The 16,646-nt window shown below is 42.4% G+C and overlaps 1 long non-coding RNA gene across 2 annotated transcripts in view; it reads right to left on the bottom strand.

Moving 5' to 3' along the window:
- Positions 1-9,459, bottom strand: part of LOC141373170 (uncharacterized) — a 33,358-nt gene extending 23,899 nt beyond the window's left edge. For both annotated transcript variants that reach the window (XR_012378871.1, XR_012378872.1), the window contains exon 1: positions 9,192-9,459. This is a non-coding gene — a long non-coding RNA (uncharacterized lncRNA). The remainder of the gene's footprint in view (positions 1-9,191) is intronic.
- Positions 9,460-16,646: the final 7,187 nt, after the last annotated feature.

Below are 16,646 nucleotides of genomic sequence, written 5' to 3'. Positions count from 1 at the left end.
CTCTGAGCTCTAGTTTTCACTGGGAAGTAGGGATACTATTAATGATGCACTGTATGTGATATAAAGATTAAATGAAAGTATTCAGCACGTATCTGGCATGGACCAGCACTCATCAGTAGACATAAGCATCTTTGGTCTTCTTTTGATATTTTCTCCTGTACTCTAACAGAGCTAGCCCAGGCAAGTTAAAAATAGCCAACACTTTCTGAGTGTTTACTATATGCCAGGTGTTCCCTTGAGGTAGGTATATCATATCGCCCCATTCTACAGATAAGGATACTGAGGTTCAGGGAGTCAGAGCAGTCTGGCCATAGAGCTCATGCTTCTATACGTGGCACCATACTGCTTTTCATGTTGGATTTGGCAACATTTAGCTTCAGCATATCTCCAACAATTTTCCAGGGACCAGTCATTGACAATTTCGCTGGGTCCTCCAGAGCCTACATCATTCTGGAGGTAGGCAAGGAGGATTCTGGATCAGTTTACCCACAGAGATGATTTTCTCAGCTTAAACGTCCCCACAGAACCCAGCAGCTACTCCTACTCCTCAGAGAACATCATGAAAAGTTCAGTTTAAGAGCCTGGGAACAGCTGTGACCTCAGAGCTGTTGTCATTGTAAGAGTCACCCCTACCTCATGAAAATTCAGCCTGTGAAAAATTCAAACTTATAAAAAAAGATCAATGTGTGTGTGTGGGAGGGATGATGTACAGTATCTAAGAACAATTTATAAAGTATGGCACCTAAGCTTTCCTTTATTTGGCAATCTTTCCCTGTGTACTTACAGTGATTTCATTTTTTTAAAAATTCCATTTATGGGAAAGTTCACAGGGACACAGCTATTAAACCAAGTGAGATACACCCATATAATTCTGTGATCTTGATATTGCCAGGAAACTGCTGCAAACACTGCCCTATCTTACCCTTTCCCTTGTATTCTTCTCTTCCATATTTTCCTCTGAGGAGGTACTTTTGAACCCAATTAGAAGAAGAACATCATTGAAAATCATTCAATTATCACGATAGAAAGCAGCTCATTTTGGCTGTGCCGGGAGCTCCCATCAACCACTACCATCCTTTTTCAGCACTGGAAAATTACAGAGTTTCTTTCCCTACTATTTGAAAACTTGCAGAGCCTTTTGGGAATCAACCTAAAAGATCTGGCTGACAGCCAGCAGCAAAGGGGTGGGGGCAGATCGCTCATGACCTCACGGAACTTGGAGGCCAGCGAAGGAAGAGACGGTTCCAGGAGCTGGCCTCCTGAAGCTGGCCTTGGCTGTTCCTGGGCAAACCGTGCTACCCGCCATCTCCAGCGTGCCTTTCTGACCAGTCTGCCAGTCATGGGGTGTGAGATCACTGGCCAGCAAGGGCGGAAAGCAGTGGGGAGGAGGAGGAAGGCTGGGAATGAGAATCCAAAAAACCTTGGAGAGAGAAATGAAGTGTATGTTTCCATTACATTTTCAGAAAGTTTAAACCATACTTGAATATGAAGCAGAAGTTATAGTAGCTTCTAGTAGCTTCTAGTCCCTGGGTTGCCAGGGACTAGAAGCTACTCAGACATTGTCAGCCTCAACTGAAAAAGAAGGAGGCACCCAAACATTTGATAATTTTTGTGAGTGGCCTTCTAGAGAAAACTGGCGCCAGCTGCGAGTTTACATTTCAGGAAAACCTGGCCTGGTGAAGCCTATTCTGACTCATGCTTATGGGCTAGAGCTCATGTCTATCGCTGGAGAAGGTTCACATTTCCTTGTAAAGCAGCAAAATGCAGAGATGGGACCCAGGACTCCTTAGAAATCCCCTACAAGCTCTTCTCCAAAATCCTGCACCAGCTTCTCTTTTATTTTTATTTATTTTTTTAAAAGATTTTATTTATTTATTTGACAGAGAGCACAAGCAGGGGGAGTGGCAGGCAGAGGGAGAGGAAGAAGCAGGCTCCCCACTGAGCAGGGAGCCCAACGCAGGGCTCCATCCCAGGACCCTGGGATCATGACCTGAGCCAAAGGCAGACACTCAACTGACTGAGCCACCCAGGAGCCTCCCCCCAACCTACTTCTTTTAACAGGGCCTGTCAGGGTGAGGCCAGCAGGAGTACAGGACACAGATTTGAGGAGTCCCTCACTCTCAGGGTTGTGCAAGTGCATGGTAGGTCCCAACAGTGAGGGCCTCCTTAAATCTGGCTCCCTAGACCCTTGCTTTGCTTACTCTCCTCCCTGCCCCCGTCTTTCAAAGTCCCCACTAAGCGGCCCCCATTCTAAGTCCCTTGGTTTGGGATAGGGTGTGAGATATCTAAACACTCCTCAGAAGATTCAGATGTATAGCCAGGAGGGAGAAAGACTCCTTTAAGTGAACAAGGGTTGGTGGCAAATTGAAGGAATCCAACTAAAAGCCACAAATCAACCTTGACTTCATCTCTTCCCAGCATGTTAAGTGGGGAAAGATTCTTACCAAATTCATTTTGGTTCAGTCTGTTCACTGTATTATAGATCACAAAGTGTCCTCTATCCAGTTGCCAGATAAAATACAGGACATCCAGTTGAATTTGAATTTCAGATGAACAACAAATGATTCCAATCCAACTAGGCATCCTATGTTTCTGTTTGCTAAATCTGGTGATCTTCATTTTGCATGACATGTCAAAGTATGTGGACTTGATTGTGGGCAGCATTTCTGAGTTCGTATTACAGAACAAAGTTGCAGTGTCTATAACGTGTATCATCCGAAGAAAAAAATTCCATAGTCAACTAAATTTGGCAAACAGTGGGTTAAACCAAGTTAGCCAGATTTTTTTGACCACAAAACTTCTTGGAACCTTTAATATGTAAATGTACACTGCGCCCCTTCAAGTTGGAGAACTAGGGAGTTCTTACATACCCGGGAGACATCCTAAATAACAAATATTCCAAAAAACTTCAATGTGGAAGACACTACAGCGAGAGGTGTGGTGCTGCTGAAGGGTTTTAAGCAGGCAAGTGACAGAGACCAGTGATCGAGACAGATAATTCCACTTGGAAAAGTACTGATTTTTGAGAGGGTCAAGACTGAAAGCAAAGGACTGAGATAGAAAGCTCTATTAGTTTGCTAGAGCTGACATAACAAAATACCACAGACTGAATGGTTTAAATGACAGAAATTTATCTTCTCACATTTCTGGAGGCTAGAAGTCTAAGATTTTTTCTGAAGCCTCTCTTCTTGGCTTGTAGATGGTCATCTTCTCCCTCTCTCTTCATGTGGTCTTCTCTCTGTACATTTTTGGGTCCCAATCTCTCTTCTTGAAAGGACACCAGTTATATTGGATGAGGTTAACACTCATAGGACCTCATTTTAACTCAATTACCTCTTTGAAGTTTCTATCTCCAAAAATACATTTCTGCAGTACTTTGGGCTAAACCTTCAACATATGAATTTGGGCAGGGGAATACAATTCAGCCCATAACAGAAGCTATTACAATAATCCTACTGAAAGATGATGGAGTTGTCAATCAAGTTGGTGACAGTGGGAATGCAGAGAAGAGATTGGATCCTAGAAATATTAGAGGCAGGACTGAAGGGACAGATGAATTGATTAGATGTGGTGAATGAGCAAAAATAAGGCATAGTTCCTAGCACAGAATAACACTCAAATATCTTTGTTTCCATCTCTACTTTTCCCTGCATCTGGAATAGAATCTTTCATGTAACAAAAATCCACACTCATGAAGTGTTGGTGTTGGACTGAATTCATTTCAAAGATAGAAACATGAACAACACAGTTATTAAATATTTCCTCCTTATTTCAAAAAATGACCACTAGTTTTTGTATTGGGATGATTGACTAATCTCTGCATCATCTCTCCCCGCCCTTGGAAAAAAATATTGAGCATTATGGGGATGCCTGGCTTACCTGTGCCAGATTCATTCTGGCTCCAGTGAGTGGAGTTCTGGTGGTTTCCAAGGAGAACAAAGGCTTAGTGAGGAGCAATGTCTCGGATAGACCTGGCTTTTCTGGAGGCTGAGGTCCTCAGGCCCTTTAAGACACATTGAAGACCAGCCCTAGTCCCTGCCTTCAACCTAGGAGTTAGATAGAGTAGACAATAACTTCAGAAAATTGAAATCCTGGTCAAATTTTAATCCTATGAAAAAAATCATTGAGTGGTTTATACAGATGAAAAAGTAGCCAAAAGACATTTTGGGGTGGGGGGGGCTTCAGTTCTGCAGAATCTATAGAAAAACTAACTCCATAAAAAAGAAAATCTTTGGATTTCTTGAATTAGGGACTAAAGATCCATAGGTCAGTGTAACCTCTGAGTACCAGCCTCTAAGCTCTCATGGCCTCATTTGGCCTGGGCACTAAGAACATCAACAACTGGATGGCTATAGTATGAAGGGGGAGTCCTGGTAACACCTTGAAATTATGCCAGCCCTACCACAAGCTAGGACCCATCTTTGCTGAGGTATACAGAATTCTTGTTGATACAAGTGTTCTTTAAATTAAAAGCAATAAATTCCTTTTGGTTTAACTTTAAAAAAAAATCAGTTGAGAGAACTTGGATTCTTTTCCCTTTGTCTCCTGAGGATTGATGCATTTCTCAGCCTTTTGGCCTTTCTACCTATTAAATAAAAATGCTGGCCAAAGTGCAACCACCGCCTGTAATCTTCGTCTCTTTTGAGTCTTTAATCTTTCCATGGCTTCTTCCTTTCAGCCTACACTTGAAGTTTACCTCATTCCAAAGATTTTCCCTCGACCAGTCATCTTATAGCATTAATATTCTGCCTTGTCGTAGGGCTGGAGTCTTGCCCTGCGCTCCTTATTCAAGTAATAGCTACTTGAAAGGCAGGAAGGAGATCCCCCATGATTCTCCCTTGGCTCCCAGCACATACCCTGATTGTGGCAAATACTCCTGCAGTTGTCCTGAACCTGATGCAGAGCCTCTACTACTACCTCTTCTAGTTGCAACACTCAACAATTCTTAGTGTGCTCCACTGTTGACATCTTTTCTCCTTAAATTTAGTTTAAATTCATCCCACGACAATTTCAGTCCACTTCATACTCCATTTGTAGTATCTTGTTTGCAAAAATGGTCAAAATCATTCCCTTCCTTGTATTCATGCCCCTTTGCAATGTGACTTTCCATTTCCTCCCATCAGGGGATAGAATCTATTTTTCTGCCCTCTGAATGCGGGCTGACCATGGGCCCTGCTTTGACCAATAAATCAGAGCAGAAGTGATGCTGTGCCTAGCCTTTTAGAGACTTGGTGAGTTTCTGTTTTCTCTCTTAGAATTCTGTCCGGCTACCATGTGAACAAGCTTAAGCTATGTGAATGACCACATAGCCAAGTCAACTTTGTCACCCCTGTTGGCTTCAGCTGACAGCCAGTTAACTCTCAGAAGCAGAGCTCCTTAGCTGACCTGTAGCTGACCATGAATGCATGAAAGAACCCAGCAAAGACCAGAAGAATGTACAGTTGATCCCCACTAAACAGCTGATTTGCAGAATCGTGAGTTAAGAAAATGGTTGCTGTTTTAAGCCACTAAGTTTGGGTTGTTTGTTCCACAGCAATAGTTAACTACACACCATCCAAAATGTTCATCGGAACATTTGAGGAGTGGAAGGAATTTCCAGGGAATCAATATGGCTCCACAAGTTTATGCTTTTATACAACTTTGGTGCTCTAAACTCATAGTAATAATAAGAGATAAAATAGGAAATAAAAACTGGATAGCTGGCTCATGGACAAACATCTCAACAAACCAGAAGTTTACAGTGCTCCAGGAATGAAAGCAAGGAGACGTCACTGGGAGTTTGGTTTCATCCACTTAAGGCAGAGGATGAAAGCCAGTTTTCTGTTGAAGCCAAGGGTTGGTGGGAGGTAGATAATGCCCCCAATGTCAACAGCTCATGAAAGGAGGCTTAAAAATGATTGCCAAGTATTACCATCCAATCAGACATTCTCCCCTCGCCTCCCCCTACCGACTTTGCTAAAACCAGTGGTCAGTTTTCACTCTTCATTTTACCAAACAGACTTTGATAGAGTTGATCTTCTCAAACTTTCTTCTTTTCTGTGTGAGGATACAACACTTTCCCGGTTTCCCTTTTACCTCACTGGCCACTTTTCTCAGTTTCCTTTTTTCTTTTTTTCTCAGTTTCATTTTTAATGGTTTCTCCTCGTCTTTCCAAACTCTTAATGTGGGAGAATGTTTAGATTCAGTCGGTCCTGTTCTCTATCCATCTTCACTCCTTTGGTGATCTTACACATGTTCATGGTTTTACTTATTTATTTATTTATTTTAGATTTTATTTATTTATTTGACAGAGAGAGACACAGCGAGAGAGGGAACACAATCAGGAGGAGTGGGAGAGGGAGAAGCAGGCTTCCCCGCTGAGCAGGGAGCCTGATGCGGTGCTCGATCCCAGGACCCTGGGATCATGACCTGAGCTGAAGGCAGACGCTTAACGACTGAGCCACCCAGGCTCCCCATGTTCATGGTTTTAAATATCATCTAGATCCTGGCCACTTCCAATTTAAACTTCCAGCTCAGATCTCCATTTAAACTCCAGGCCCATATATCCAACAGCCTACTTAATATCTCCATTTGGATGTCTAACAGAAATCTCAAATTCAAATGAACTCCTAATTTTCCCCTGCCCTACCTGCTTTACCCTCAGTCTACCCCATCTCAGGTAATAGCAACTCTGTCCTTCCATTTCTGAGGCCCCAAACCTGGATATAACCATTCTTTCATATCTTTCAACAAATGTGCCGGGAAATAATGTTAATTTTACCTTCAGCGTTTATCTAGAATCCGATCATTTCTTATTTGGGATCATGGCTTTTGGCCAACTGTGAGCCTGGGAAAGTGAGAGGACTGGACACAGTCTCATGAATGGAAAATGAGTAAAGCTACCTGCTGGCTCAGGGCCTAGATCTATAGTATCCACGGTCTCACCAATAGACAGAAGCCCCACCTGCTTCTGAGTCCAGGTGAGGCAACTGTGAAACTACTATTTGGGGGAAGTGGGAAGAGAAAAAAGTAAAAATCTTCCCAAATAAGATTTGGAGAGGCTGCAGATCAAAATTCTAAATCCTACCCAAAAAAGTCTAATGTTAACAAAGTAAGTCAACAAATTATTTATCCTGAATAAAATTATTTTTATAGAACAGCCTGAAAAATATTTTTAACATGAGTATGTTTTAGAGTATTCAAAGAAATAAAATAAAGGACTAGCTTCTGTTTTTTTTAAAGAGCATTATATGAAACACAAACAGACATAAATAAAATAAATTATGTAAATATGAAAAATAAGCTATTTGAAATCCTTGAATTAAAAATGATAGTAATTTGAATGTGAAATTCAATCAATAGGATAAACTCTAGACTGAACACAAATACATAGAGAATTAAAGGATTGCAAAATAGTACTGAGGAATTTACCCCTACACAGCCAAAGATGCAGAGAGAGAAAAGATATGAAAAAAGACAAGGATCATAGTTTGAATAGCTACCCCACATGGCAAATGGGAGTTCTGAAGAAGGAAACGAGGGAAGCAATCTTCAAAGAGGTAAATAGCAGAGACTTTTCCATGACTGAAAGAAGAGAGGAGTCCTCAAACTCTGTGTCCTAAGATGACTAAAGGAAACTCAGGCTTGCCAGACACACTGAAGTAAAACTGCAGAGTGCTTACATTAAAGAGAAGAGCTCAGAAATTTCTGGAGGGGAAATATTACATCATCTACAAAGAAGTGACAACTGCATAACAGATTTCTTATCAACAAAAACAGAGTAAAACACTCCACTAAAAGAACTACTACAGGATGTTATTTACTAAGAAGAAAAGTGAGTCCAAGGCATAAAATAGAAGAAATAATGATAAAACAGAAATTGATAACACTTAGCAGTAAGTTCAATTAATCATTGACCATGAGGGCATACATATTAACATACTTTTGGATTTTAAAAAAGGGTAAAATTCAAGCTCTACACAGCAATAGTAAGATGGGGGAGAGGAATACCATGTTTAATCTCTATTAGGCTTATGCACTAGTAAAGAGAAGGATAGAAATTCTGAATAACTTTGGCTTTTGTTAAAAAAGTTTATGGCTAAATACGTATGCCTAAAAAATTAAAGGGAACCACTGTAATCAACAAATAGATTTATATCTATTCAAACATTCTAAGTAGATGCAAACTTCATTAATACAGAAGGCAGAAAAAGAGAAATTTACAAAGCGAAAAAAAAATTATGGTAAGGAGAAAACCCAAAATAAGAAGGCAGAAACTCAAATACACCACAACAAATATAAAGGGATTACATTTATCTACTGAAAATGGTTATCAGAGTGGATTTTTAAAAAATCCAGCTATATGCCTCTTATAGGAGACATAATTAAAACAAAACCAAGAGAGAAACTTTGAATATAAAAGAATAAAAAAGCTGTACCATGCAATAATAATGAAAAGAAACCTGGTACAGCAATATTTATATCAGACTAAATAGAATTTTGGGTAAAAAGCACTACATAATATTAGAGGAAATAATCCACCAACATGTAGCTTTCATGACCCTGTATGCATCTAACAGCACAACTCTGAAAACTACAAAACCACGGCTGAGAGAAATATAAGGAGACATCAACAAATCTATAATCATAGTGTAGATTACTGAGATCAAGGAAAATGAAAACTTATCAGGAATGTAAAAGATTTGAACAACAAGTTTACCAGATATGTAGGAAAAAGTCCTTATATTCAACATTCGACCTAAATACATATTTACATAATCTTACCTCTTTTGAAGTCACAAAGGATAACTCGACGAATATGAAAAGATATTATAGAGACCATATTCTCTGATTATAGTGTAATGAAATTTGAAATCAACAATGAATAGTACAAAACAGTCACTACAACACATGTTTGGAAACCAGTAATCTACTAAATAACTTGTGGGTTAAAAAGGAATTTGCAATGGAAATGATAAAATATTCGGAAGTAAATGAAAATGCAGCTACCTCATATCACTACCTGTGGGAGCTGGTCCAAAAAAAAAAAAAATACTGTTAGGGATATTTTTGGGATAACTGGCAAAATTTGAATAAAGTCTATATTAGATAATAGTATTAAATTTTCTGATTTCAATAATTATACTGTGTCGTGAGCATCTTTGTTCTTAAGAAATAGTCACTAAAATAGGGATAAAGACATAGAAACTTACTCTCAGATGGATCAGATGATGACAACGATGACGGTGATGATGATATCTAGAGGGAAACAACAAAAATGGTATGCAGGAGTGATTATCATTTCTTGGAAGTTGGAAGTTGGAATATCAAAATAAAAAGTTTAAAAAAGAAAAAAACCTATATAATACAGTGAGAGTTAAAAGGGACTTTATTTAAAAATCCAAATAGTTGTCTTTCAAGAGGGATAGTGATTTGCCAGACTTCATTTCCTTCCGAAGATTCTCGGTTTCGCCGATTGGATAAAACAAAAAACCTGTTGTGTGAGAAAACTGCGGGTCCTGCAAATGAGCAGAGGAGACCACACTGCCTGTTGTGTATGAAACAGCATCTTGGGGCTGCCGGCACCATTCGTTAGGAATCGCCTTGGGGATAAACACAGACTAGTGACTAAACAATGATGTCACACAATTGTTTTAAACGAATGAACCAAAAGGGCAACTTGTGCCATGTTCCAACTAGGTCATAAAACTTTATTTAAGAAGTTTTGACCCTAGGATTTCTCTAAGCCTTTCCTAACACTTTGTTTTGACTCCTCTCTCCATGGGCCATAATTCAAAACAGTGCAGCCCAATCTCATTTTCAATGTTTCCTGCGAAATCTGGCTCTTCACTTCAGCAGAGTGCTGAAGTGTCAACACATGACCAAGAGATTGTTTCCAGACGCTCAGCACGGTAGAGAAAGATCCAACGGTGGAGGACAAAAGCAGGAATATGGTGAAGCACCATGGGATCACCGAGGGGTAAACATGAGCGCGGGGGAAGGAGGAGGGAGAAGTGAGGAGAGAGAAAAGACGGAAGAGCAGCGTGTGGTTTCAAGAAGAGCTTTAAGAATAGGTTTTGGGGAAACTCTACCAGCCCCTACATGTTCACAAGATCTCTCCGTTGCCGGGGACAACTTTTTGGTGAATAAGGAGAAAGTTCTAGGCTGAGGGCCTCGGGAAGGTTGGAGTAGAGAGGCATTGCTAGAGATGGAAGAGGCGAATACAGATTCCAGATGTGTGACGTCACTGGTTTCTCAGTCAGTAGATTATGGTGAGCCGGATGGGGCAGGCCATGTGGATTGTTCGGGGACCTTACTCGTTTTGCAGCAGACTCACTTTGCAGGCCTCCTTTGGGACACCACTCTCCCTGACCCATCAGACCCATAGTCTTGGTCCTGCGTTACTTCACAAAGTCAGAGCGACTCTTGAGCCAACGGCACTCACAGCACATTGGCAGCCAGAATGAGACTAGCAAATTATGGCCCTTCTATAAGACAGCACAGTTTAGGTTTTTAATGAATTCTTCACCTCTTTATTTTATGTCAAAGTCTGTCTATTTTAATTAAAATGACTTCAGAAGATAGATGGGACTGATCCTGGAAGCGCGCACTTAACTACTAGCAAATATAGAGGGTCAGGAACTACCTGCAATTTGTATGCTGTGCCTAAGTATCACCATCTCTTGGACGATGGCTGTGCTTATGGGGGTTCCAGCCCTGGTCCCTATTTCACCTGACCAAACCCTTGTCACAGCTGTTTCCCATCGGAAACCTTTCTAGTCTGGATGGGTCAAGCTGAGAATTCCTAATCTACCAGACCTAAGTGTGAATACCTCTTTTCTAACCTTTCCTCCCAGACAGTTATTAGCTTTGGAAGATAAAAGAAGAAAAATCTATCTGAAAATAAATACTTCACAGGAGCACTCAGTGAAGGTTCTGGTGCAATTTGGGTGGGGATGGGGCACAGAAAATAGTGCTAGAAGACAGCAGTGTTCAAACTTTCCCTATGACCCCACATTTTATAAAGATGCCTCAAATGCCAAATCATCACTGCCATCATCATCATCATCATGGAGTCCATCTCGACTCCTTGTCCCTGCAAAGGGTTTCACTGAACACCATTTGAAAACCTCCAACTTAAGAAAATGAGGCCCAGAGAAATTGCAAGCCATACCCCGGGCATGCCAGCTCATAGGTGACAGTACTGGGACCACAGCCCTTTTGCCCACGGTAGCATTTGCTCATTTCCTGGAAGTCACCACGTCACAAAAAATGGATGGCAGAGACTCCAGTAATTTTCAGTGTAAGAGAGACACAGTCAGACTCAGCACACACACAAATGTGTTTTCAAGCCCTCCAAATACGGGCAGCCAGGCTAAAACTCTTTGCAGCGTTTATATTAATATATGGCAGGCTAGGTCTCCAGGAATTTGTAGGATTCTCCTCCAGCCCAACATGAGGTCCAGGCTATTGAGACGGGGTAGGAAAGCAAACAAGACAGAGATGCAGGGTGTGTGTATTCCTAGGAACTCTTGGACTGATCCCACAATAGTGTCAGCCTTCTCCACTCTGGCCAGGACTTAAATCAGGCGTGCCATCACATGGTTTGGCAAGGATTTTGTTCCTTTGTTTCTTCCCAGGGAGAATAGGGAGAAAGGATAGGAAACACTACTTCACATAATAGCATGGTTATATTTGTGTACTATTTTAAAACTTTGCCCAGCTCACCCACATACTCACTGCAAATTAAGTTTTACAATAATTTTGTGAGAGCATAAGAGCAATAGTTTCCTTATTCTGCAAACAAGGAAAGGAAGGGGAGAGAGGTCATGTGGTTTGCCCAAGGCCACTCCATCAGTTGGTGACAGATGGGATGATCAGTCAGTGGCTGAAAGAGGAACACTCCATTTTCTTTTCCAGCAGACTCTAGACTGGATTTGGGCTCTGTCCTTCAGTGAACAGGTTATAGACCCAAACCGAGGGACTGTTCCAGTTTGAAGAAACAGAACCGAGAAGACATTTCCATGGTGCATGTATCAGAAGGAAAAACCACCACCGTAGAAAAATGATAACAGACATCACAGAATTCCCCCTGACCTGTGTGTTTGTAGACCATCTATACCCAAATATAGACTTACATTTGGTGAATAAATAAGTTGTGGTACCACAGATTTGCATGCCCTTTGCTGGTCGAAACTACCCTTCCCTCTGAAGGGTTTTAAATCAGTTTAATTCACCCCTGAAATAAGGTTGAAAAAACTTTTTAAATGAAGAGTGGACTCTGAAAGGAAAGATCCGTGGCCGTGCCAAAGCAACCCCAGGAGTGAGAGGGCTAATTTGGCAGCTGTCAGGACAGATCAGTTCATGGAGGGAGAAGTGGGTTGAAGGGAGGACGCTCTGTCTACAAGGACAAAGCGGGGCATGTGAGCCCAATTGTTCAAGCTTCTTCTCTTCCAGGGGGAGCCACCCGCAAACCCCCACATGCCTTGCCACCTCGTCCGATGGAAGCAGAATGCAACCTCTGGCAGAGTCATTTCTAATCTCAGTGGCATTACTCGGGCCTGAGACATCCATGCTCAGAAGTCCTGAAATAACACAGGTTTTTCAGCGGCTTGTCTGAGCACTCCTGGAATTCCTTTAAAATGCAGAAGGATGAGTAACCCTGGGTTCATTTCTGCACAAAGGGCTGGGGAAAGACCCAAATAGAAGACACCAACAGTGCAAAATTTGTAAAGCAAGTCTAGTGAACAAGCTATTCCTTCTCAGATCCAAACCTGTTGAGAATTAAGATGTCTTTCCGGCAACCCAGGCGTTGTTCATATGCCTGCTCCAGTTGTACCTGTGGCTTCAGGAAATGGCAAGGTATGACAGCCCACAAGAAAGCTAGCATCAGCCACAAAGGATGATCACGGCTCAGGTGGAACCAAACTTGGTTACAAAGGCTTTTCCAATAAGGAATCACTTCCCACTCTAAGAGTTTCTGATCATCCCAGAAGGTGATCCTGAGAACTTCAGAACCTTATAGTAAATATGGATACCAAAGAACAAATTTAAGTGTTTGGGGGAAGACAAATTCCTCTGTCTCTTTCTCAGTGACCAACATTCAAAGCCCCCGACAACATTCCTGGGGAGCACATCCTCCCTTGTGTGCAGGGAACTGGAAAGCTGTCCTTGGTGTGGCAGGTGACTAATCCATTGACCTTGGGCTAATCATTTAATTTGGGATTGGTAACTCACAGTCAAAGCTGTGATTGCTGTGATCTAACAGAAGTAAGCCTGCCTGGGCATGGGGACCTAAGGGTTATAATTTTAAGGATTTATTCCTTGGGAGTGGAGGCAAAATGCTGGTGGAAATAAAGCAGCCCAGATTTGAATGCCTTAGCTGTGAGTTTTACCAGGGCTCCCACACCTTCCAACAAGGGCTCCCACACCTTTCCACAAGCCCTGAGGGCTTTCTCGTGGGCCTGGGGAGGCATAACCCATATTAGCTCAGACATACAGAAGCAGACTTGTGCGGTTCATCAGACTACGCGTGGAACACTTGGAAGACATTGGAGAAATGACCTTTTGCTCACCATTGTCTCACCAGAGCAATCTTCTGGAAACTTAAACGTAATGTTCCCAACCCCTGCCTAAAATGGCTTTCTACTGTTCTGAAATAAAAGCCAAACTCCTCAATACTGTTAACACATCCCCGTGTGATCCAGCCCCTCCCTACCTCTCCGGATCCCTGCTTCCCTCCTTCCCTTCAATCCAGCCTCAAGGACCCTATTGCATTTCCTCCAGTGACCAAGCTCTTTCTACCTTGAGCACTCCGTTACCTCTCTTGACTTTTTAAATATCTGTTTCTCTTTCAGTGCTCAGCTCAAATATCACTTCCTCTGAGAAGTCCTCCTCGAATCTTCCCCCATTAGATCAGATAAAACCTAGTGTTCTTGTACAGCCTCCTATTCTTTTCCTTTAGGGCCTTTATCACAGTTGGTAATTACATACTTACCTGTTTACTTATTGGATTATTTCCAGACTCTCCCACTAGACTATAAGCAGTATCTATTTGCCACTCTATCTCTGATGCCTGCCAAGTGCCTGGCACATAGCAGACACGAGATGCAGCGAACTCACCAGGATGAAGGTGATGTAAGTGGAAGATAGCAAACTTTAGAAATCCAGAACACTGCCATGATCCACACCTGCGGGTGTTACTGGGCAATGGCCACTGATTTCCAGCTAGCCCAACACCTGCTTTTGGAGGAGCACTAATACCTGTGAGTAAAACAAATCCATTCTTTTGTTTTGGTTGTTGGGAACACTGGGGGAATTTGAGAAGAGATGAAATCCCAAACTTCCTTGTTTACTTTCCTTAAGCAGAGACCCAGCTTGAACACCTTCCACCACCTGCCCCGTCTCTGGGGAGTGCACAGGGCGAAGAGAAGGAGTCTGTGTGGGGACACTCTGGCCTGACTGTGGGATCTAATACAGCAGATACTTTAAAATATGCTGACGTGGAGTTAAGTCTCTTCAATGCACTGGAGGCAAAAAAGCCCTTGTTTTTAAAACAAAGCATTCATACAGAGCCAAGAATGTCCCTGAGTCAATAGTCCTAGCCCTTTCTCAGTCTGCTTGTGAGGCCCTGGGTCTCAGATGGACGAGCCAAGGACCTGCGACCTAGAGATTACTGTCCGCTAAACCCAACCAACATTGGTCAAGCACAGAGTGTGTACAGTAGGAGCTTGGGAGATAACAGGAGATGCAGAACATAGAAGGCTACTGATGAATCTGTGTAGACAGACAAGAACAGGACAATTTGAGAATAAATCCAAGGTTACACAAAAACAAGAGTGTGACTTTCCTTTGCATTAAGGATGAGATCCTTATGAGCTGAGGTCACTCAGGAAGTCTTCCTGGAGGAGGTGAGTTTGAGCTTTAAGGGAAAAAAAATGGATTGGCAAAGTGAGCCAAACTGTGGGGAATTGGACCACAGGCTGCCTGGGGCCACCGGGAGTCTTTGTTAGCGTTGTCATCACATGGGATGCCTCTACTCAACCAATTGGGGAAAAATAAATCCCTTTGTGGCATCTAGTGTAGATTGCCCGGCAGTGAGGTGTTGGGGGTGAAGTTTTGTTCTGCTTTCCCACTATATGTTAGGATGCTATGTAGTCCCAGTGCCTCTCTGATTCTCTCACTAATCCAGGGTCCTGAGTAATAATCATTTTGTTCCACCAGCTGAATCAGGGTCAAAACAAAACAAAAAAGAACAAAAAAATTTTATAACTTGGACTGTGCACTTTCCCTTACTGTTAGTTATCTTTCCTGTTTGTCTGAATCATTCTGCAAGGAAACATTGAAGTGCCAGTGAATTTTAAGCAGCTGTGTCCACTTCGCTTCTGTTCACCTAGGCAAAGAGGCGAGAATAAAAGCACATGGCATACCGCAACAGCAATTTCTTTCCATGCGGAGTCAGAGACTGGAAGGAAGCTAAAGCATCTTCAGCTGTAATGGCATCTCTTTTAAGGCAAGCCATTTCCCCAGGGAGAGTTTGCAGCTTGGAGCAGAGGCAGGACAATAAAAGATCAAGGATGTCTTTCTAAGGCTGCAAACAGAGCAGCTGACACATCGAAGTTGGTCTGCTTCTGACCTCTTTAAAAGCCAGGACAGCAGCGAAGTGCCCACATCACATTTGCTATAAGCTGGCCAAGCAGCTCTCCTTTTTTAAACCACAAGCCCCCAGTATTTGTAGAGAAGAGGCAGGGAGGGGCATCCTGCGAGATCAGGCCCCTGTCTCAGCTGGTGTCACTCACGCCTGTCTTCCCCAGAGCAGTTTTCTGCGCTTCCATCTTTCCCCTATCTGTCCCACTCTGGAAGTCTGTCAACTCTCTGCTCTTACCTCCCATGCTTTCTGCACCTTCATTTTTGAAGGCCAATGAAAACAGTGCTAGGCTGTGCAAATGAACCCCTCCAGGGTGATCCTTCTCCCATTCTCCCTAATGTATTTGCTAGTTAGACCTCAGAACTGATTCCAGCAGCATTGAGGTCAGAGCTCCTGCTAAAGCCAAACTCGATTTTGTGTAGGAGGCGGTCCCTTGTCATTTTCATCTCCAGATAGAAGACCTCAGTTTTCCCAGAAAATAAAATAATAAAAAAGAAGTAGCCCAAGGTGGGTGACACTGCAGACAGGTGGATGAGGTCTCTAGTGGAGGGAAGGAGGTGGGTCCTCCTTGCAAGTGTGGCCATCATGTCCTGCAGACAGAGCTTGGAGAAGTTTCATCCATCTGTTGTGGTTTTCCCAGGTAGGAGAAAGAGATGACTGGGACCCCCCTAATGACCACTGTCAGCAGACCTTGGGTTAGGTCTCTCAAACTTGAACATGTTTGCAGATCCTCCTGACTTTAAAATGCAGCTCTCCTTTCAGTCTGGCCTGGCACAGAGCTTGCATTTCTACCAAGCACCTTGGTGATGTTGATGCCACCAATCCCATGCACATTTTGAGTAGTAAAGGATTAGGTTTTTATTTACTGCCTTCCTACCCCCAGCTGAGTTATGTCATTTCATCAAAACAATATGGTAGGAGTGAGACCCAATTATTAGCCTCCTGAATCATCCATTGTTAGAGCTGTTTCTTGCAGTTAAATTAAAAAAAAAAAAAAAAAGCCCCTCCTGGTAGTTCCCGG

Source organism: Callorhinus ursinus, unplaced genomic scaffold (genome assembly GCF_003265705.2).
Source record: "Callorhinus ursinus isolate GAN/ISIS: 27379988/994484 unplaced genomic scaffold, GSC_fseal_2.0 scaffold8, whole genome shotgun sequence".
Classification (NCBI taxonomy): Eukaryota; Metazoa; Chordata; class Mammalia; order Carnivora; family Otariidae; genus Callorhinus; species Callorhinus ursinus.
This window is presented reverse-complemented; position numbering and strand designations above follow the sequence as displayed.